The sequence below is a fragment of the Gymnoscopelus braueri genome (assembly GCF_963280865.1).
Source record: "Gymnoscopelus braueri genome assembly, chromosome: 16".
In the NCBI taxonomy this organism is placed as follows: domain Eukaryota; kingdom Metazoa; phylum Chordata; class Actinopteri; order Myctophiformes; family Myctophidae; genus Gymnoscopelus; species Gymnoscopelus braueri.
The window spans coordinates 27,318,169-27,341,757 of NC_137616.1; the positions used below are offsets into that span (position 1 = coordinate 27,318,169).

The 23,589-nt window shown below is 40.3% G+C and overlaps 1 long non-coding RNA gene across 1 annotated transcript; it reads right to left on the reverse strand.

Moving 5' to 3' along the window:
- Positions 1-22,069: 22,069 nt before the first annotated feature.
- LOC308102641 lies at positions 22,070-23,126 on the reverse strand. Its single transcript, XR_013934676.1, has 4 exons — positions 23,093-23,126; positions 22,965-22,985; positions 22,819-22,839; positions 22,070-22,469 (listed from the first exon to the last, which is right to left on the reverse strand). It is a non-coding gene; the product is annotated as an uncharacterized lncRNA (long non-coding RNA).
- Positions 23,127-23,589: the final 463 nt, after the last annotated feature.

Consider the following 23,589-nt stretch of genomic DNA (forward strand, 5'->3'; position numbering starts at 1 on the left):
AATAATAGTTCACACCAATTATAAGAAAACAAAAGTCACCATGATGAGTCCCCCGGTGATTGTTTGGGTAAAATGACTGGTTGAAATAATAAGCCATCTTTTTTTATTTCTGTTTTTCTTTTTTGTCTCCATGTGAGGGCAGAGGATGGTACCTTAGAGGCCTAGATCTGGAGTGTGTGTGTGTGTGTGTACTCAGCCTAAGGCAGTGGCTTACTTTACCAATCCCATTTACAGTCATGGAAAGTGGCCAATATCGGCTCCAAAATATTTGTATTATTTGCTTGAATTGTGCTCTTATTTTATGGCCTCCCTGCCCTTCTCTTCTTTCCTCTTTTAATGAACAACTTATCTACAAGGCTGCAGATGCAAATGGCGGTTAATATCGGTATCATGTATCAGTTCTTGATCTGATTTTCTACTTAATGGCCAAATTACTCTTGGCAAGCATGCATGAGCAATCGCTTTCTAACAGACTATCACCAGGCATATAGGAAGCCAGCCGGAGAGCAACCATAATTAGTGTTGCTCTCTTTTGTTCTTTTTTTAGTTTGGCACTGGCAATTTAAAAGTTCACACACGTAAAGGATTGCAAAGAAAGACAAAATACATTTAAAAATAGTTTACTGTGGTGGATTGACAACAGACGATTCAGCTACGGTATAACAGGCTTTCATCTTCTTCTTCCCTTTCTTGTTTTCTTTGGAAATAACAAAACGATATAACCTGCACAAAAACGAAATTCACCCACTGTTTACTTCTGTAAACCCGTGCTGTGACAATAAAGCTGATTCTGATCAGTGTTTTACTGATAACAACAGGGACTGCATACCTAATTTCCTAAACCTTGTACTGTACTCTGTAAGTGTTTAGTTATTTGTCACCTTCACCATAGTCTTGAGCGCAGTGTACCATATATCTGACTGGCCATTTAGCCCCTAAAATTTATCTTTTTGTGTCAACCAAAATTGGTGCTTCATACCCTGGGAAGCATGAACGCGCTCAGCAACATTTCATGGTAATCCATTATCCATCCATTACATTTTGATATATATTGCATGCAAGTGGAAATCTTGGGCCATGGATCACCAAAATCAGTAGGTGCCATTGTTTGGGTCACATAAAGGATTACATGACTCTCAGCCTCCATGATAGATGCAAGGATTATAGTACATGACAATCCAGACAAATTATTTTCAAAATATGTTGTTTGGGACCAATGTGGTGGGTGGACAGACGGATGTCTAACATATGTGGGTTTGATATATGGGTTTGATGGCATTGCCACCAGTCCACATTCTGCAAAACCTACAGACTCTATCTAAATATTACAAATAAGCCACAGGTCTTTTATACCCCCAAGATCTCACAAACAATTTACAAAAACATATAATTAGCCATTACTATAACCATTGTTTCATTTTGCTTAATTTCAGGGATGTACTATACAATTTGTACTTAATTTCCAACCCCAAATGGTAGAGATAGAGTAGAGGTCCACTAGAAAACATGTCTAGCCTCCACAAAGTGTCTGTTGTTTATGTATTAAGCTGCCCTAATGTCCTCAACTGCAAGTGTTGTTCTTTTGAGACTACTAATAGTCTTGAAGACACTTTCATAATATGTATAAGATGAAGCATTCCATTTTGGCATAGATAAATAAATTTAACTGTATGAATCCTCAATTGTAGTGGCCGCTCCAGAGCAGATAGACGGCATACACTAAATGTAATGAATAAATAATTGTGTGAGGAAATTGAATTATATACACAAACGCACGCATGCACTAACGACATCCCGTCGTTAATTGCATATGACTCTATACCATACATGGGCAACTGGCGGCCCGGGGGCCACATGCGCCCCCCACCTTCACTTAATGTGGCCCGCAGTATATATCAGAATACTGATATATTATCCAAACATGCAAACATGACCCGCTTTAATGACTTCAGTCTGTATTAGTAGCTTAATGACTAGTATTAAAATTCTATTGTCTTTTTTATGTCCAATGTTTTTGTATTTAAGTTCAGTTAAAGGTAGGGTAAGTGATTTGCAATTATTCAAATAATTGCAAAATGGGTCTATGTTCTGATAGAGCTCGTTACTATAGAGTGTCCTGTCCATATAAAGAGTCTCCATGTCTCTCCAGCTCTTTATAAAACAGAAAATGTATTTTGTAGTTTTTTTGTTTTTTTTTGTAGTTTCATTTCCAATTTTATCCAACCAGGACAGAGAACTCAATCAGGATATAGATTAAACAAGTGAAATTGGAAGTGATGACACTAAGAAATGAGCAGACAAAATTTTAACTGGAACACTATACAAATTAAGCTTAAAAATGGGTACTTTCTCCTGATTGGCTGAGATTTTGACACCTACCGAAAAATGTATTTTCTGTTTATTAAAGAGCTGGAGAGACAGGGAGACATCTGTTACTGAACAAACACTCTATAGCAATGATTACTATCAGAATATAGTATTTTAACCTTTTAACAAAATACTTTTTGTTTTAACCAAAAAATATCACTTACCCTACCTTTAACATAAGTATTAAGTGAGTTAACATAAGTATAACTAAATGCATTTGAAATAAAATCAAAAGTTTTACTTTTCAGGATTCTAATTCAAAAATAGTAAAAAAAATAATAATTCTGGATTCCAATTCCAAAATAGCAAAAATAGCAGATCTACAAGCTCAAAACGCGTCGCACTGCGGCGCGTTTTGAGCTTGTAGATCGGCTATTTTTGCAACTTTTGTGTGACGTACTGTATAATGGCCCGCCAGTATATGCAATGTGGCCCTCTGGAGTGAGTGTGGAAATATAGTGGCCCTTTCTATCGTCAAAGTTGCCCACCAATGCTCTATACTGTAGGCTGTGACAAGAGGTCAGACAGCCAGGGGTGCTGTGATGATAGTGGCCTCTCCTCAGTCCTCACTACCACAGCTCCGGTCCTGTGAGCGACAGTAACAATAATTAAGAATAAGTGCTCAACTGAGACCTTCGACCCCCCCACCCACTGCCAGGCATTCAGCTTTCTCGACCTAATTTACAGGACTCATACCCCCCCCCCACCCAACCAATTATAGGTTGTTAAGACATGAGCGCTGTACCCCTTCTCACCCTGTGTCTGTGCCTAGATGGGAGCGAGGAAGGTGTAATAATGGCCTTGAAGAAGGTTTCATAAATAGACTGAAGCCTTTAGATGGCAAACAGAACAGGAGTTGCTGCTCATCAGGATTGGATGATGAACACCAAGGTTGGCTCTAATAAGGTAACCGCATCCACATAGCAGATGTCCTTTTCCTCAACAATGGCTGAATGAAGCCAGTCTGATTCCCACTCACTCATCTACTTATGTGCAGAAATATCATTCCCCAAAAACAAAACAAAATTGGAAAGGAAAGCAATATACAGTATGACAGAAAATGGTGGTCTTTTCTTTTAACTAAGGTGTAAGAGAGATAATGAACAAACTGGCATTTAAAAACAGCTGTTTTCTTGTTCTAGTTGGTTGTGTGTTGTATATTTAATGAGTTGTACTTAATTAGCATTGGTTATAGTAGACCCATGGTGAAACTTGCCAGAGTGATTGAGAGAGGCTGTAAGAGAGACAATTAGCGGATATTCTGATAATCTTGGCAGCCAGGGTTTAAATACTTTGCATCTTGGGGTCCAAATGAAAATCTGAGGCCATATTGGGTCCCAGCCCATAGCTACCAGGCTCTGTGTGTGTGCGTGTGCGTGCATGTGCGTGCGCGTGCGTGTGTGTGTGTGTGTGTGTGTGTGTGTGTGTGTGTGTGCGTGTGTGTGCGTGTGCGTGTGCGTGTGCGTGTGCGTGCGTGTGCGTGTGCGTGTGTGTGTGTGGCAGGAGCCAGAGGAAATGTATTCTTCTGTTAATTACTGATGAACATAGGACCAGACTGCATGAGATGGGAAGAGAGCAAGGGGAAATTGGAAGTGGGAACTTTAAACAGTACAAAATATAAGACTTCTCCTTGGCTAGATGTTTTGGAGAGTGGTGGGAGGGTGATTGATTACAGCAGACAAGAGGGGGCAGAGGGAGGCTATAAATCTTCATTTCCTTAAGCAGGGCTAAGGAGTAATGGGATTACAGTAATGAAATGACAACAATGGTGATCTGTTGGTGTAAGAAACACTTTATAATAAAGTTACAAATAACTTATAGAAGTATTGATATATAATGGGGAAAAGACACATTTAATGGGAAAAGGAGCTATAAAAACAATTCTTCACGCAATCTTGGTAATAGCAGTGTTTTTCTTCTCATCTGTCCATCTTTGTTATGTGCACTGCACTGTTGCTCTGATCTCCTGCATACTCTCTGTCTGCGTGCCTTCTCTCTCTCGCCTTTCATCTCTATTTCCACTTTTGTCTCTTTCTCCCTCTCTGCCACTGTTACAAACTCTAAAAAGGGGTGATTCACTTTAAAACATCTCTGGGGTCATTTAAACATCTACTCTGGGTTTTGTGAGCACCCCAGACAATTTCTTGATTTAAAAAAATCAAGTTGCTTGATTAAAATGTAATCAATATCTAAATATTTAGATATTTGATATACATTTTATCAGACACACCTCCTTCCTACGTATATAAACCTATTGTAACTTGACTTTAAACTCAATTGAAACCATGCAGGAATTGAAAACACACATTCTTGGTTCTGGTGACTGATATTATCCTAATGCGTAAGGGGTTGGGTTTTTTCAAATCGTTTTATTATTATTTTTATAACCAAATTAATGTAAACAGTAATTTATAAAACTTCTCATAACTACATGTCAGACATGTAGAGATGTAGTTGATTGATTGATTGATTGAATACTTCATTAACAAGTTTGTTAACAGTACAGGTAGTGCAGTCAAAGGTTATGCTAAAATGATAACGCAAAAAGCCCCAGGGGGCTTGTTTCCATTGTGGTCCATTGTACTCAATTAATCAGTAATACATATAATACTTACAATACAATATAATACATAGTAGAAAACTCAGTAGCATCAACAGGTATATTTACAGAGAAAGAAAGGGTAGGGGAGAGAGGGCGGGGGCAGAGTTTTACAGAGTTTTACACCTTCTACCAAGGTGTAAAACTATGCTCAATTGTAATTTAAGGTCAGACATTCTTTTAACCAAGTTATGATATAGGATTATTAGGATACATTAAAAAATTGGGTTTTCACACCAAAACACCACATCTTAGGCAGATAGTAACAGTAATGGTTATAAAACAGAAACAAAGGTTTGTCTCAGGTACTTGCGTATATGCAACTCCGGCTTATTTCTTGCAGTGGAGTTACTATGGCAAGCTTACCCAGTTAATATGCAGACGACATTGATGTACGACCCCAGAGGCCAATGCAGTGACTACACGATATGTCTATGGGAGCAGGGCCAATGAATGGGAGCAGAAGCACAATTGGTGGAGGTTTGACCAGATAAGGTGGATTGGCAGTAGACAATGAGTTTATTGTTGACTGAAGGTGCCTGGCAGAGAGATAGAGGAGAGACAGACAGGGAGAACACAGACAACCCAATACGCCATGGAATGTAACAGCCACCCACTCGCCGATAACCTCTATCAGTTGGTGGAAGGGGGACAACCGATGTGCAATACTAGACGTCCAACATAAAGCCTGAACTTAGCCTCCAGCCGCCCTGGGCTGGAACCCCAAATGGTTTGACTCTTTCCTTACTGTTCGGGTGCTGGCGCAAGCCCTTAGCTACTCTTTAATGGTGAGTGGCCCACATTTATACACCAAGAACTTTAATGAGGATTCTCTTGACAACATAAAGGACATTACATTGATTGCACGGCTTGTCCAGCAGCAGGCATAATTTGTAATAAGTGTGTCACGTTTCACATCCCGATTGCTACCAATTGCATTTATGTCAGAGATGGCTTTTGTCATTGTCCTCAACGTTCTTTCTTTGTAATGTAATGCAATGCTTGCCGGAGTAAACGTTAAATGGCCCGTGCTGATGTAACAGGGCTTTATAGATTCAATTACTACAAGAGGCGCTGGAGCTGTAGGGCTTAGAAGCCTTGTCGTGAGTGGAGCGAAAAATACTTTGCTAGCGGGGGAAAAAATCAATGAGTGTCATTTATATGCCGTCAGTAGCCCCCTTTCTGCCGTACACACATTTCCAAATGAACCAACTCACCCTGATGTTTGAAGCCACCATCTAAACCCACAGTGTAAGCTGCTGTGCAGAGTGCCCCCCCCCCCCCCATGCACAGCTTTCACCTGTGCAATTACTCAGAGTGAAATGACTTCAAATACCCCCCTGATGAAACTGGCAGAGGTACTGAGCCACAAGGGTGTTATAGCGGGCACAAATTGAGAAACCCCAAAGTAGGATAGCCGCTGGCTGCCGAAAGGAGGAGAGGAGGAAGTGTTGGGATTGGAATAACAAGATCCAGGTCAGGGCCTTTGGGGGGGGGGGTCGGGAACGGAAGGGCAATGTCAGGATGTCAAAGCGTCGGCTCCTCCTTTTATTACATATTGTGGGTGAAGGGTGTGTGTATGTGGGGAACATTTGGGGAACATTTTAGTCTTTTTAGTCTTTTTTGGTGACACCTCTTGTAGCTCCATTGTCATTACAGCAATTGTCTAATATGGAAGTATCGCTCAAAAATAATCCTAGCCCCAGAGGATATTTTGGAATGCAACATGTTGTCAAAAACAGTATTTAACGTTAAAATACATAAATAAATATATATTTCCGGTACATTTCTGGTGCCTACTGTACATTTGCGAGTGTCGACTCGAGAGCAGACACAATAGTTGTCAAAAACAAATTTATGTGGAATGTTTTTTTGTGAAAAATATTCCAGTGAAAGATTATATCAAAATGTACTTTTGTTAATTGGAAAAACTTACACTGTATGACTTAATGTTATGTACTATTTATTAACCAGTGTGCACGCTTCTGTCGGGTACCACTGTCCCTGCACTCCCTTACTATTAACCCTCTGTGCTTCGTTCCTTAGGTGATTCAAGCTGATGGTCTTTAAATGTGAGTGTGGCAATTAGGAAGCAATCTCTCCCACAATTACCCATTACATCTCACTTAAGTGGACCGCTACAGAGTTTGAGCTTTACAATGTGAATTAGTTTGTAAGTATAGTCCTGCGTCTGTGTGGAAGCCACACAGATGGACACAGCTTCATACCGGAATAAAAGTTAATTAGGATGTTCGAATGACATTGAAATGATATTGTTTTATATCAATATTAATTCTATATTGGAAAACAGTTGCTTAGAAAAGATTAAACTGCCCCCGTGCTCATGCCTAAAAAATTAGAAAAAGTGCGGATAAAATGATCATGTTGTTTTTTCTTCTTCTTCTTCTTTCAACATTATCTTTCATTTTTATTTCATCTTTATTTATTCCATCAATTTTCTTATTTTTTATTTAGAGGACAGTCCAAGGTGAGGTTCACACTGCTAGGTTCACCTCTTCAGGCCGTCTGAGAAAGTCTCAGACAGCCTCTACTTCCACAACCGCTGCTGAGTGTCCCTGGCAGCTCTCAGGTGTGGATTATATAACTGCATGAATGTGAGGCAGGGCGGAGCGCTGCTAAAAAAAGAACATGTTCTCAGCAAAAACCCCACTCTTGATAAATAGATTATCACCTGGGCATTCAAGGTCCAAGCTTCTCAGCCAACCCCCTCCCCACACTGTCAGGGAATCCCAGTGGGTCTGCAATTAAGTTTGCCGCTGCAGATCCTTGTTTACAGTAATGTTCATCTATTCATTACATTAAAGTGTTGAGCAAATGCAATTTTCTCATTGTCTTTGTGAATAAACAAGGCCATGGTTATTTGATAAACAAATTATCACCCAGGCCAGCATTAATCTTTGCCCTCTGTATCCAACCTCCGGCACGGCTGCAGATTCAGCCCTCTCCTACGGTACGGCTTGGTGACTGATACACAGGCCGTCGGTTGGATAACTTCGGCTAACGAGGGCAGGGATGATAAACTACAGTATGCGTTTAAAAGGCACAGACTTTGTTTATTGCAATATTCGAACCATAACATCTTTCAATATGTTCAAAAGTGCACTGGCTTCTTATAGCACAATCTCTTGTACATGTCCGTGACCATTACATCACTACACTTTACTTTTGTATACTATCGCTGACGTGGAAGATGACAATGATATCTGACTCTGAACAAATGATCCATCTTTTTGTGCATGCTTAGAGTATAATACCCTGATTGTGTTGTCCTATGTGTTGTTTCTTGTCCGGTTGATGTTTTGTTTTCAGTTTTTTGTTATTTGTTTTATTATATGTTACTGTATAGTGTACTGCTGTCTCTAGGACCCTCTCGAAAACGAGATCCTGAATCTCAAGGGGTTACTCCTAATAAAGAATTTCAATATATAATACAATATATATTGCAATATTACATTTATTTTCAGATGAACTGATTAAGTTTTCACTTAATTCAAGGTTCAAGATTCTCAGCCAATGTTAGTACGAAAATGGACTGTGTCCTTAGAACAAGTACAGACCAGAGGGGGAAAAGGAGTGGACCTATAGAGTATAGAGCCCCTCAACTAAGTATAGGGTTTAAGTGATTAAATACTGTACATAGAGGAAGGGGTAATGTAGTAGTCACATGTGAACACAGCATTTGTCTTCTCCTCTGGTCAATGGCCAGGGGCTTTTGTTAAACAAAAGCAGCTGTGTCCCTCTTTGGGCTGCTAAGCTTTTAAAAACATAATAGTCCAATGCAAAGCAGTTGATTCTTTAATCCAGGCACAACAATACCAATTGCCCAGGGTACGTAGGACAGTAGTTGGCCTGGCCAGTCATTTGTTTTTTTGCCCATGCAAGTTGCTTTCTGTCATGATGATCATGATGGAGTACTATTTTTGGAATGTTCATTAATAAAAATGACACATTCCTCCCCCTGTATCACCGCTGCTTATATTAAAACAATTGGTACATTGTTAACCTGAAATTCAAGTTGTTTATGAAATAGTTAGGGTGAGGGTTGGGGTTTCCTCTGGTGAATATCATTGACTTCACCAATGACATACTGTAGTCCTGGTCTCAGATGCGGAGTAAAACGGAGTGGGTGACCACTGTATAATGCAAAAAGTATTTGAATGCGTTCATATGCATACTTTACAGCGTTGATCTTGGCACATGAACACACAAAAAGGCAGACTACTCATTAATGAATTTTGAGTTACAACTCTTAAGGCCTTTGCAGACAGGGTGCGATTTTTTGCACAGAAAAAACTGACAATATATATTTTTAAAAGAACACATGGCTCTCTATGACCTCATGCACACAGGCTCCGAATTTGCCGTGCGGCAAGTGCTGCGGCTGTGCGTTTTTTTTCTTCCAATCGAACCCAGTTCGATTTGTGCGTCTTTTCGCATGCGGTTAAAACTGCTGGTTAAATAGTACCCTGTCTGCAAATGCCTTTAGGCAGCAATGAATATGAGCAATCCTTGTCAGGGGAGAATGAGTGTCTCAATGTGGGTAAAACCAAGGTGCTAACATAACACTATCCACACCAGAGACGGCATGCTGCTCAAATCTGACCTACTTCAAATATCTTTCTTTGCCGACGTCGACTCCAGTGAGAAGGGCCTGAGGACCAGACAGGGACTGGTATGGTCAGTGCTCCACAACATAAAGAAAGTGTGGACGTCAGCACAAGACTCAAAAGGTCACTGTTACTGTCAAGAATTGAGTTGTTCCTACTCTACAGCTCAGAGTCGCGTGGACCCTCACGACCAATACAAGGCAGAGAAGTCACTAGACGTCTGATATACCTGCGTATGGCCCTTGATGTACAACATTTACCTTTATGACAGCATGCTGAAAGTAACAGACAAAATCAAGGAACACTGTCTGAAGATTGCTGGCCACTGTGTCCAACAGCCTGAGCTTGCTGCCTGTCCAACTATGCTGTGGGAGCCCAAGCAGGGTACTGCCTCGAGGGGGAGAAGAAGGCTGTCCTACTTAGGCTCAAGAGGGACACCAGCCTCACAACTCCAGAGGAGCTGCACTCCTTCATGGTGGATAGAGACAGCTGGAAGATGACTTGTTTTGTGTGGTGTCACAACCTAAACGTTTACTCAGTATATGCTCAACAAAATCCTGGTTTGGGATGTTAAGGATTCTTATTTTCAGAGGCAGCTTAATACTTAAAGGTATTGTAGGCAACATTAAGCCTATATTTGAAAAATACCTCTATCTATATATTTTGCATTTTTTCCCCTCTATCAGCCACTATATAATGATGCTGGGGTGTTTTCCTGCATTGAAAAACACTCCTCTTTCTGAAATCCGTATTTTCCCTACTATTTAGGTTACACATCCGGGTATCCGGTGCGTAAATTCACGCACGCATGTGCGCATCCGTGCGCGTCCGTGCCCGTGTGAACTTTTTACTTTCGGTTTTAAAATGCTCTCAAACTCCGTTTTTGATGCACATAATTTACTTTTCAAAAAGCGTTTGGATAGAATTTAGTTGTTTAACTTCATATATGTGGTCAATTTGTCATGAAAGAGCCTATTTAAAAATAAAAATTCGGAGAACCGGCAGGGGTGGGCAGTTCCTTGAATTGTATCCATATAAAGCAACCCATATTCGGCATGGCCCGTTTAGAAGCCTCCTTACTCTATGGAAGTCCTCCCTGCGACACCCCCTGGTGGTCGGGGAAACGAACTGCAGGAGTTTTTTTCATTGTTTATCTCAGAATCGCCTACAATCCCTTTAAGGCTGTCAGCGTTCACTGGGAATGAAAGCATTAGTCTTATATCCTTCAAAGGCTGAAGGTCTAAGCAGAGAGACAAAAAGTAATCTGTGCTGATTATACTAAATCAATACAATGTTCAATAAACTACCTTAAAAAAAAATCTAATCATTTCTGAAATTGATGGCATTTGTAAATGTGGCCATCGATGTAAATCATATTTTCGATTTTTGGCTGTTAATCATAACCTTGCACCCTCTTTTCTAGCTTCCCGGACAGAAACACGGCACATACCGTAGAGATGCCAGGGGTGCAAAAAGTGCTGCAGATCTCTGCAAATGATCAAGTCCATATTGAGTCCGTGATTCAGCAAGATAAATAGGCTACCTCCCCTAAATTGCCCTCAGCAGGCCGTAATTGTGAGCGTCCATTCATTCAGCAGAACAATGGCCAGATCGATGCCGCCTTGGCACCGAATGTGTGATGTCATAATTGCCCATCTAGTATGTGAGCGGGTGTCTTCAAATTAAAAAGGAGATTTGACGCTCATGCTCCCAAATGGAGGTAGTTAACGGCATCCAATACAAATTCTTGAAACATAGGATCGAGGATTTAATTCCTCCTCGGTAGCCATAAAATATGATTTTGCGTATCTCGTTCTCTTTCCCTCCCTCCTTGAAGAACACGATTAAGTATTTAAAGGAGCCTGGGGACAAACAATAGGCTTCACCAACCAGGAGGAAAACACAGCAATTTGACTCGCAGAGACGAACCCTGCAGACATTCACTGCTCTGACTGAACGATGAGCTACATTAAGAGGAGCATTTGTATTGGATGCAGAGCTTAAATAGGCTACAAAGCATTTGAGTTATTCCTCCAAACAGTACAGTATCTTAATCTAAATCTCGACAACTGAAAAGATGTTAAAGCACTATGGGCCTGGTCAACTGGAGGCCAATCCTTAGTGTGCCAAATAAGTTAAATATTTCCCTCATCTGAAGACCCTGTGTCTTAGGAAATATTTATTTCAAGAGCACTGGAAGAAGACGTCTTTTTTCTTAGCTCACCTACCTTTTCTCATGGACGTTTTCTTTGTTGTTCTAGGTACAGTAGTCTATTATTATTCTATATCCTCTGTGTTGGCTGTCTGCTATCCGCTGTTGCCGTGCTGCTCAGAAGTAGCTACCTTCATTTCTTGTTTTTATTCTCTGCCTAAATTCTGAAGAGAAAGATTGGTTACAGGCAATACATTATCTCACATTGTGTCCCCCCCCCCTCTCTGTTTTGCTGTGTTATCTTTGAGCCTGTAAAGTGTTCCTTTTTGTCTACACAGCCGTTGTGCTTTGTAAGCCTTTCAGTGGTGAAATGTGCTTAGTTTCTTCAAAATAAATTCACTCCTACTTGTAATATTTTGTATTTTGTCTTGTTCCTTTTCTTCTTCATTCAATTGGATGGTAGGCGTTTTGGAGCAGTTAACATGCTGTGGGCGAGAGAGATGGAGCAGTCTTTTATTGGCTCTGAAACAATGATAAAAGCTAAATGTTGTGTGAGGTGCAACTTGGCCGAGTTAAAATTAGTGTCAGCTTGGAAAACTATTGTCCATTGTTCGATTTATTTTCTGTTAAGTGGGATTAACAGAATTTATTGTCTCCTATGTTTCGCCCCTGTCTGTCCGTGTGTGTGCGTGTCCCATTTTTCATATTCCATTCTGATTGGCTCAGATTGGCATCCAAAGTTTTGAACAAAATGCCACAAATCATAAACGCAGAGTTTGATTGCCATGAAACTTTGCAAGCACAGTCCCACTAGGCCAAGGAAGAAATTCTACCCTACATTTTTCAAATTTCACCTTTTAGCCGTTGAACTGTAGGTCATACAATCCAAATTATTTCCACCCAGATTCCTTGGATCATTACACAACTTCCCAAATATGTCATGCCCATTTCCACCACACAAAATTTAACGTCATTTTGCATTCTTTGCATTCTTTTTGCTAGTACTCCAACCGATTTTGTCAAAACCTCACCCCTGGGAGGGGGCGGTTTTAATGACAAGCCTCAAATCATTAACGCTGCACCCGATTGCTGTGCAACTTTGCACGCACACTCATAGTAGACTAAGGAAGAAACTCCACCGCTTTGGCCAATAGCTCTTGAACCGTATGTCGTACAATTATTTTTTTATTATTGTGGACCCTCACTCTCCATACGGGCCCCAGCCATTAGCCACCAAATCACATTTTCCACCATTTAGTTTTTTCTTCAAAACACACTTTTTGCTACTAGTCCTACAGATTTGGTCATGTGATCAAGATGTATAAGTTAGATTTCTCAGATCCCATTCCAACTGGCGACTGACTTCCAAAGTTTGCGAAGAGGAGCACACTTTTCTATTTTATAATACATTTTATATCAGAAGGGTGGGTGGGAAACTGCTTCAAAAAGATTTTTTTTTTAAGCGCTTTAACAGCAACTCCTTTAGTGTCTTCATATATCACAATGTCATAACATGTCATAACATAGGAGGACCACAATGGTCCCCAGGACTTTTCTGTGTTGTCCTTTTAGCCTAAATGTCTTATTTACTGTTTTAATTTCTGACTAATAAAGTATTCTATCAATATACAATCAATCAATGTCATGTCTTTTCAACTTTAAAGCATGCCTTCATCAGGAGGTCTTCAACCTCTGCCTATGTATTAATAATCTGAGTTCCCAGAAGTTTTCGCCAGCTCTCGCATACAAACGGGAGGGGCGAGGAACTTCTGGGCCAAAACCCCTGTATTTGTGGGCGGGATGTAACTTACGCTCAGAATCTGAGCGGACACGCCTCTTACCGGTCTGAGAGCTGTGCAACTCGTCTAAACAGTCCGACGAGAGGCAAACCGCAGTACACAACAATGGCGGCCGCAATTTCTCAAGGAGAAATTGCTTCCCGTCGCTCCTATTTACATGCAACACCCACTGCATGTGGATCCCGCCCCCTTTTCGTCATTGTCTCGGCATGGCGAGAGAGTATGTTTTGCCCCCTGTCCGTCCGTCCGTGTGTCCGTGTGTCCGTCATTCTGTCATTTTGTGTACAGCTAATCTCCGGCACCGTTGGCTTGATCGCAGCGAAACTGTGCACACACACTCCCTGGATGCCAGAGCAGAACCTCTGCACCAGATTTTTCAAATTAGCCTTTTATAGCGCCACCAGGAGGCCGCTTTTTGCAAAACACATTTCTTGACAGTACTCCTACAGATTTTATCCAAACATCACGCAAATCAGTACACAGTATCTCTATAGTCATGTGATCAACACGGATCTGTCCAATTTTCCATATTTCATCCTGATTGGCTAAGGTTGGCTTCCAAAGTTTGCAGGATTGCTCCGTTTTCAACAAAATGCCTCAAATCATGAACGCAGCTTGCGATTTCCGTGAGATTTCACACGCACATTCCCACTAGGCCGAGGAAGAAATGCCACTTGAAAACGTTCAAATCAGCCTCATGGTGGCGCTATAAATGGACGATTTGTGTTTTTAACTATAACTGCACCGATCTGCATGAAACTTTGCACGCACACTCCCTAGAGGCCAAGGAAAAACAACTGACCTGCATTTTTCACATTTGCCTTTCATAGCGCCACCAGGAGGCCGACTTATGTCTTAACTAATTTTTTGATATTAAGCCTTCAGAATTTATCCAAATTTCACGCACATCGGTACACTTGATCTCTATAGTCATGTGATCACGATGGATCTTTTAACATTTTCATATTCCATCCTGATTGGCTAACATTGACATCTAAAGTTTGCAGGAGTGGCCCGTTTTGAACAAAATGCCACAAATCATGAATGCAGCGTCCGATTGTGGTGACACTTTGCACGCACATTCGCACTACATTGAAGAGCAAATGCCACCCTTTTAACATTGCCCTATTATAGCGCCACCAGGATGCCAATTTTGCAACACTTTTCTTTTTTATATTACTCCTACAAATTCAAACATCATGCAAATCGGTACACATATAGTCAAGTGATCAAGATGATTCCGTCCAATTTTTCATATTCCATCCTGATTGGCTAATTCCGAACATTGCTGCCCCACAATAACCTACCTGACCTGGCGGAGACCTGTGCTCCGAGGAGCACTTTTTCTAGTATTGATCATGTGTTCTTGTGCGTCACATTATCGTATTGTGCAAAGACACTGTATGTTTAAATTTTTGATTATAGGCATGTATTTGTTTGTATTGTGCACATGTAAGGTGAATAAGTTTGTGTATTCTTGTATTATGTTGGCATTTTCTTTTTACTACTTTACTAATCTAACAGTCCAATATTCATGTTTGTTGGCACGCAAAAGGTGCCAAGAGGAGGGAATGTTATGGCAATATTGGACTGTCATATATTGATCTACAATTTCTTGATTGTATGCATATCACAAGTTGCCATTCGCCTCACACCCACTGTTGTGGGTGTCCTTTCAGGTGTTAAGACACCTCCTTTGTGTTTATTCCTCTGTGTTAAATCAACCCTTTTGATCAAGCTATGTAAATGGCCATGCCAGACCTATTGTTTCTTGGTCATGGGACCCCATGGGCCTGACTTGTGAGAGAGGTATAAAGATACTGAGAAAAGATATGAGAGGGGCTTCTTTTAAGAGAGCTTGGAGGGAACACCATGCTCGGAGGAGCACCTAGAGTGAGCTCAGGGTACAGGCCCTCTTGGGCTACGGGGGGACAGGACATTGAGGAGAAACATGCTTGTTTTTTGATGCGGTTGGATTTGACAAATAAACATATTTCTTATCTGTTTCACCTCGACTGGATATATATTATTTCCTTAACACCAAGGAAGGGGATTATATCTCCACTCTGGCCTTGGAACACCTCGGGATCCCCAGGATGAAGTGGCTAATGTGACCCGAGAAAGGGAAGTCTGGAACTCTCTGCTGGAACTGTTGCCCCTGCGACCCGACTCCGGATAAGTGGATGAAGATGGATGAATGGATGCATCTTTATTACGTCAACATTTGTATCTATAGTTGCTGATGCCAGCTTTCATCTTCCTTGTTTAAGCCTCAATAATAGTAATTTTATTCTGCAAAAATGGGAATTCATCCCAGAGTTAAATTAACACTCTCTAAGACTGAATGGTAAAAATTGTATAACAAGAATGTCTGCTCAACTCCAAAAAACATAGTTTTTTTTTTTTTTACAGTTTCAACATGCATGGACACTCCAGCTGAAAACGCAATTGCATTTCTTCAGTCATCACTGCTGTGTCTGTGTCTGTCACTTTGGAGTAGGCTAATGCAACACTAGACCAGCAGTAAGGTGCACTTTCCAATTCATTGTACATACATTTTTGGAAAACAAGGATGTAATTAGCTTCAATATTTCAAAAACATGATTCTCAAAACCAGAACTATTTGTACTGTATGAGCATAGTTTTTACATGCAAGTAGCCCATATGCAGCTAAATGTGTCATCTTTCTACAAATGTTCTAATTTTGGAATTAAACTTTATTCGTTTTCCGTTGTGTTTGGTCAGTTCATCGTGAATTATTTAGCCTGCCAACTGGACTAAGATCTTAACAGCCCAGCATGCTATTCTGAAGGCAAAACATCCCATTGCTGTCATCTTTGATTTAATTTGTAATAACCATGGCTTGGCAACCCAGGCATTTGGGATCTCCTTAGGAGCCTCCAGGCCTCGCTGTCGGTATGCCTACCTTGTTCTCAAGTCTCAAGCGATTTAAAAAGTCACACATTTGTTGTGAAACCTTGCACATACATAAAGCAGGGCATTGAGTGAACCAAAACTATCAGTCCTAAAAAAATAATTGTCTTTGGAATAGCGTACACGTGGTACAGCGCCTCACAGTCTTCGGTTTCCTCACATTTAGGCTTTAGTTCTAATGAGAAGAATACATGCATGTACAATTAATATGGTAACTCTTTACTTAAAGGATGGGTCTACTATGCATTATAATACTTTTATAATGCTTTATTATGCAATTTTAAGGTGTCATAACACTTGTTATAAATGTTTATAATTATGCACACCAACTTATATTATAAGCTATTATAAACATTATAAGCTCAGCCGAACAGCACATTATAACTGCCATACTTAGTCAGTTAACATAAAGACACTTTATAACTGACCAAGTATGGTTAATCTACAATGACCTGGCATCTGTCTCCATAACATGCTATCTAAGTTACATTTTAGCCTTTGCATAGGACTGCAAGGTCATCAAGGCTAGAGCAAGTGCTACGGGCTGAGGTGGAGTCTGAAGAGGTGAGTCTTCAGGTTACGGCAGAAGATTGGAAGTGAGTCTGCAGTTCTAATTGCAATGGGGAGTTCATTCCATAGTTTATAGTTTGGGAGCCAGATGGGAGAAGAGTCTGGGACGTGTGGAGCGTTGTCCCGGTTGTTTTAATGAAGGTTCTGACAGCTTCCCTGCTTAGCTGATCTGAGAGAGCGGGAGGGGTTATAGGGTTGGATCAGGCTTTGAAGATATGGGGGTGCCATACCTTTGGTTGCTTTGCAGGCCAACGTCAGTGTTTTGAACTCTGTGCGGACAGTAACCGGGAGCCAATGGAGGGAGCGGAGAAGGGGGGAGACGTGAACATTTTGGCTGGTTGAAGACCAAGCGTGCTGCGTTATTCTGGATCATTCGGAGGGACTTAAGTGCACATGCCGGAAGGCCATGGAGAGAGTTACAACTAGAAAAAGTGCTCCTCGGAGCACAGGTCTCCGCCAGGTCAGGTACGTTATAATAGGCCAATGTGAAAAGGGTGCCAACCGTGCCATTTATTCTTGCATTGACACTGCATTCATGATTTGAGGCATTTTGTTCCAAAAATGTGTTTTGCTACATTAGACCTGCTGGTGGCGCTATAACAGGCCAATGTGAGAAGGGTGGCATTTCTTCCTCGGCTTAGTGGGAATGTGCGTGTGAAATTTCACGGAAATCGCAAGCTGTGTGTATACTTTGAGGCATTTTGTTCAAAACGGACCAATCCTGCAAACTTTGGAAGCCAACCTTAGGCAATGAGGATAGAATATGGGAAATTGGACAGATCTGTGTTGATCACATGACTATAGTGATACTGTGTACTGATTTGCATGACGTTTGGATAAAATTTGTAGGAGTAATATAAAAAAATGGGTTTTGCACAAATCAGCCTCCTGGTGGCGCTATAACAGGCCCATGTGAAAGATTTGCGGCAGAAGTTCTGAATTGGCATCCAGGGAGTGTGGGTGCACAGTTTCGGAGCGACCGGGCCAACGGTGCCGGAGATTAGCTGGTGACAGTCACAGACGGACACACACACACACACACACACACACGGACACGCGGACGGACGGACGGACAGACAGGGGGTAAAACATACTCTCTCGCCATGCCTTCGGCCTGGCGGAGACAATAATCAAGTTTTGATATGACTGATGCCTGGATAAAGAGCTGGGCTGACTCCTGGGTGAGGAAGGGTCTAATCCTTCGAATTTTATAGAGTGTGAACCTACAGGATCGAGTGACCACTGTGATGTGGCTCTTGAATGAGAGCTGACTGTCCAGGACAACACCGAGGTTCTTGGCTGTTGGAACCGAAGTCACCAGGGCGTTGTCTATGGAAATAGTTAGATCCTGCGTGGGGCAGGACTTAGCTGGGAAGAAGAGGGATCTATACAATACATTCATCTTCAGTAGACTTGGCTACAGCTCTCCCTAAACAAAATCTATCAGACGACTGCAGTTGATTCTGAACGCTGCTGCTCGACTCCTTACTAATACCAAGAAAGTGGAGCATATCACTCCAGTTCTTAAATCCTTTCACTGGCTCCCTGTGTGTCAAAGAATTGATTTCAAAATACCATGGTCTATAAATATGTTAAATACATACAAAATACATTTCTGAAGCTTGTGCGATATCATGAACCAGCCAGATATCTCATGTCATCTGGGAAAGGTTTGCTTTCTGTCCCTAAAAACAAAAGTAAACGTGGGGAAGCAGTATTTCGTTTTTATTCACCACATATCTGGAACAAACTCCCAGAAAACTGTAGGTCTTATTTCTTTTAAAACACAACTAAAGACCTTTGATTGAATTACTTTTCTTTTTTTTAATCTCCTCTGCACTGTAACTGTATGTGTTATTGTTTTACTTTGTGTTTTTATGTATCCTAATGTCATTGTATAATTGTGTTTCCTTTGCTTGATGTTCTGTGTAAAGTACATTGAATTGCCTTATTGTTGAAATATGCTATACAAATAAAACTACCGTGCCTTGCCTAGTTGCTAGGCCAGTGGTTCTCAACCTCTTTTGGGCCAGCCCCAAGAGGTTGAGAAACACTGTATCCTTAAAAATAGACCAGGGATGCCATTGTATTATTATTTATTGTTAAACAACATCTACAGTGAGTTATCTATTGAAACAGACTTTAACTGGTTGTTGATCACAAACAGCAATAAAATCTGGTGCAGGTGCAGGTACCAAACAACATTCTTATTAATGGTTCCACTGTAAAATACAGACGTGCATTATGGACTGTGCTCAGATGATCTGTGGTTTATGAATCTGTGCCAGCGAGTCTTTATTATTATTCTTTTCTTTCTTTTCTGTTGCTGTGATAGTCATCGCTGCCAGTTTCCACCTGATGTCGCGTGGGAGTCCCGACTGCTCCAGATTGAAGGTAAAGGCTGATCCGACCATCCTTCTGGAAGAAGTTGTGCAGAAGTGCATGTGCTCAGCCAGCAGTTGGTCTCTGTGTCAAACTCTGATGTTGTTGTAGCAGTCCCACTGCTACCCTGAGCCCCCAAATACGTGCAAACAGCTTTGTCCCGACGATAGTGGCAGAGTGACCTGATGATGCAGGTGCTGGAGTGCCTCTAGCTGGCGTTAATTAAAGGACATACAGTACAGTAAGCAGGGATGGATGTTTATAACGGTTCAGTCTGCTGTGAAGAACTCTGAATGTTTTACCAGAAGGTCAGAGCTGGAACTCTGGATGGAGAATGTGAGTTGGGTCAGAGACACTATGTTGTGTGTGTGTCTGGTAATAGACTCTTCATAGAGTCATAGAGTTTCAACATGGACCTTCCAGCTCTTCATACAACACTCATCAATGCTGTGTCTGTGTCTGTCAATTTGAAGTAATGCAAACACACACAACCTTCACATTCTAATACATTGTGTGTGCATCTTTAGGAGACAAACATGTAATTCATCTTCAGTATATAAAACAATACAAATAGGTTTGATTCTCAAAACCTGTAAGGTGTTTCAGATGTTGTAAGATGTTCAAAAGTAGCCCATATGCAGCAAAATTATTAATCTTTCTTCTATATTTATTTTTCTCATTTTGTAATGAAACCTTTTTTTCTTTTTTCTTTTTGTCAGTTCATTGTGTATTCTTTAGCAGGCCCAATGGGTTGAGAGTTTATCTGTCTTCTAACATGTTTTAGAGCTATGCTATTCTCAAGCCAGAATAGTGTCTTTCATTCATGATAACCCCATCCACAGTGGTTTGCCAACTGTAACGGCATGGCCGGCAAATTATTTTAAAAGTCATGCGTTTGTTGTAAAACCTTGCACATACACAGGACATTAAGTGAACCAAAACAACCCTTAGGCGCCATCCCAGCCTATAGGACTCGTTGATACAGTGACAGAAATGCCCCCCTCTGTCCGGCTTCCCTCCAGTGAACACTGCTGAATGTGTTTGTATTTGAGACCATATTCTAGTATCGTTGAATCAGTTTATAATATCAGTTACATTTAGCAAAAGCTTTTACAATACTGTCAAATATAAGGCTGTCCTCCAATTTTGCCAAAGTGTACAGATTTTTTTTTTAATTGCAATATATAATAACGAATAAAAGTGAAATACAATCTAAATTGTCTATTTTGGATTTCTGCCCAGGATTTGTCCAAAGAGCACCCCAGTACGATATCAAATATAAAATAATATTCCAAGATTATTAACTTAAATAATGTTATATTACCTATAAGGTCACTGTATAATGACTCTAATGATATAAATATACCGTCCTTGTTTCATTTTTGTAAATGTTTATGATTGGTGCATTGTGTTATATTTGGACTGTCAGTGGTTTGATGCAGCCTGGTCACCAGAGAAAACGTTGTTACTGTATGCTGCACAGAACAGCGTACAATGACATTTTTAATCCCAAAAAACCTTCACATGCAACGTCTACAAGGCTTTAGATGACCATGTTAAGATTTTGCATTTTCAACGACATTTCTAACCATTTGACTGTCACATATTGCAAGGTTTCCTGAATTACTCATATAACTGAAGCAATCATTGCACGGTTTTTCAAAAGTTTAATTCTGGATAAGAATGATCCTGATATTGTAATCACTATTTTTACAATCCAGGATTAGAATGGTCTTGCTTTTTGTGTCAGTTTTTTATCATTGTCAGATACCACAGTCTCTCGGGTAGCAGAAAGATATTTCCTCAGTTGATGGAATTGATGGGTCTGCCCACGTGCGGCGCTAGGTCTGTAGTAGGTTCGTGGTTTTTGTTTTTATTCATTCTTTTTTTTAAGATGGTCGTTTCACACTTATTGAAACTCACTCAGTCTAATCAGCAGCTTGTTGATGTCACTGTTCAGATTATGATGCATTAGTCATAACTCCACTGAAAAATATAAAAACAGGTTTCTAATGATAAACTATTAAAATGCTGTTGCATCTGCTCACCAATTCTCCACTCCTAGCTCCTCAGTTTTCTCCTCTCTACAATAACCATATAAATGTAAAAGCTCCAAAATATAGCTGCTCTTATATCATGATTATTGGTGGCATGGGCTGTGTTACGCGGGGGCTTTGGTGGCTATAGCCAATAATGTTTTATCCATTGTTTGTATTTTTATTGTTGGCTTTGGATAAAACATTGGTGGCTATGGCCAACGAAGCCCCCACGTAACGCCGCCCATGGTGACTACCACAAGCTCAAGATGACATCCGGATTTTCATTCTTTGGACAAATAATATTAGACTATAATAAATCAGGGCTTAAACTTTTTTGGAATGTCAATATAGAAAAACATAAAGTACAGAGTCGATTATGTGAAATACCTGTTAATTGAATAATATATTCTAAGATTATGAAATGAAATAGTTTTATTAAAGAAAACAAGATTATCACAGTCACAAGTAGACTTTTTTTTCTCTTTAGGATCACCTCACATTCACCTCATGTAACTTTATCATCACAATAAAAACTAAAACAACTACATGACCCTCATGATAATACAGCATAATGAAAGTACTGCATAAAAATGTAGAAATACAGAGCTCTTGGAAATAGAAAAAGGATGAATCATGACAATGCTGCATAATAACATCAGAAAGCATCATGGCCTGAAAATGAACATTCTATTGTACTAATAGAATGTTTGGCCTATTTCTTTTATTTAAATGAGAATTACTCTGGATTATTCAGATCATCCATTAGATATGACTCATTTTCCTCAAGACCTTTGTAGAAAACACGTTTGGCTTTAGGCCCACGGCTCTCCAGGAGTACAAAGAGTCCCCTCATCTTTCCCGGACTGGTTTTCTCAGCCCTCACTTCACCGTAGTCCTCAGACTGCATGACCCCCTCATGAGCCAGTAGATCCAGGATGGGTTCCACCATGGTCACTCTCTTAATCAGGGCAGGCTTGTGTTTATTCACAAAGGCAACCTCTGTGGACAAAACTTATATTATATTTAAACATGTATTTTTTGCATCCCTCAATTTCTAGAATATTAACAAGTGCGTGTATGATCTAGCTCTGTTTTTATTTGTATTTGATATAACAGCCTACTAGCAGTTGGAACAAGTTTCATAATCATTGGAATAATAAACAAGCCTTCCAATGGAATTGGATCTGTTAGATCTGTTCACTATGCTGTAGTCGGACATGACATGGCTCTGTTTTGAATAGGAACTAACTGGGCCACAATCAGTATGTGAAGCACTTAATGATAAAAGTGCATAATTAATCATATCTATTTACTTAACTTAACTCAATTAACTTTAATCAGCACTCACTTGGGTCAGATGCAGCTGCTCCTTTGGGTGTTGCTGACAGAAATAAAACCGTGTTCAAATTGGTTTAAAATTCAGTTCATATGGACTAGTAAAGTTGGAAATGAACAGTTAAGTTGTTGAGTCAAACTACTTTAAACAGCACTCACCTGGGACAGATGCAGCTGCAACTGGATTGTAAATGCAAGAAATAAAACATTAATTAAAACATGAGCTACTGTAATATGGACTAGTAAAGTTGGAAAAATATGTTAAGTCAACCTTACTTAGCACGTACCTGGGCCAGATCCAGCTGCTCCGTTGGATTGTGCTGCAAGAAATAAAAGTGTTCAAATTAATTTAACATGCAAACGTGTGAGCTAATGAGCTGTTAAGTTGAGTCACTTAACGCAATGACTGACATCAGTCACAATCATAGCTAAAGCATTAATAAAGGACTTTTTTGTTTTGTTTTGTGTTTGCCAATAGTGAAAGTGTGTTGAAAATTGTAGCCAGCCTATCTTTCTTAATGAACTAGGCCTTGGCCCATAGAATATAGCCTATAAGATATTAAATCCCTGATTCTATAGGTCACATTTTATGTCATCGTTAATGGACGTTATGCCTCTTTCATTTAATTCATGTAAGTAATCAAGTATTCAGAACAGACAGTCATACACACATACTGTACTGTACAGTATGACCTCTGTCTAATGCATTCATAAACGTTATTATAAATGATAATGTGTGTCTACATTGTGTCAGTGTTAGAGTTAGCTAGTCAATAATGGATTC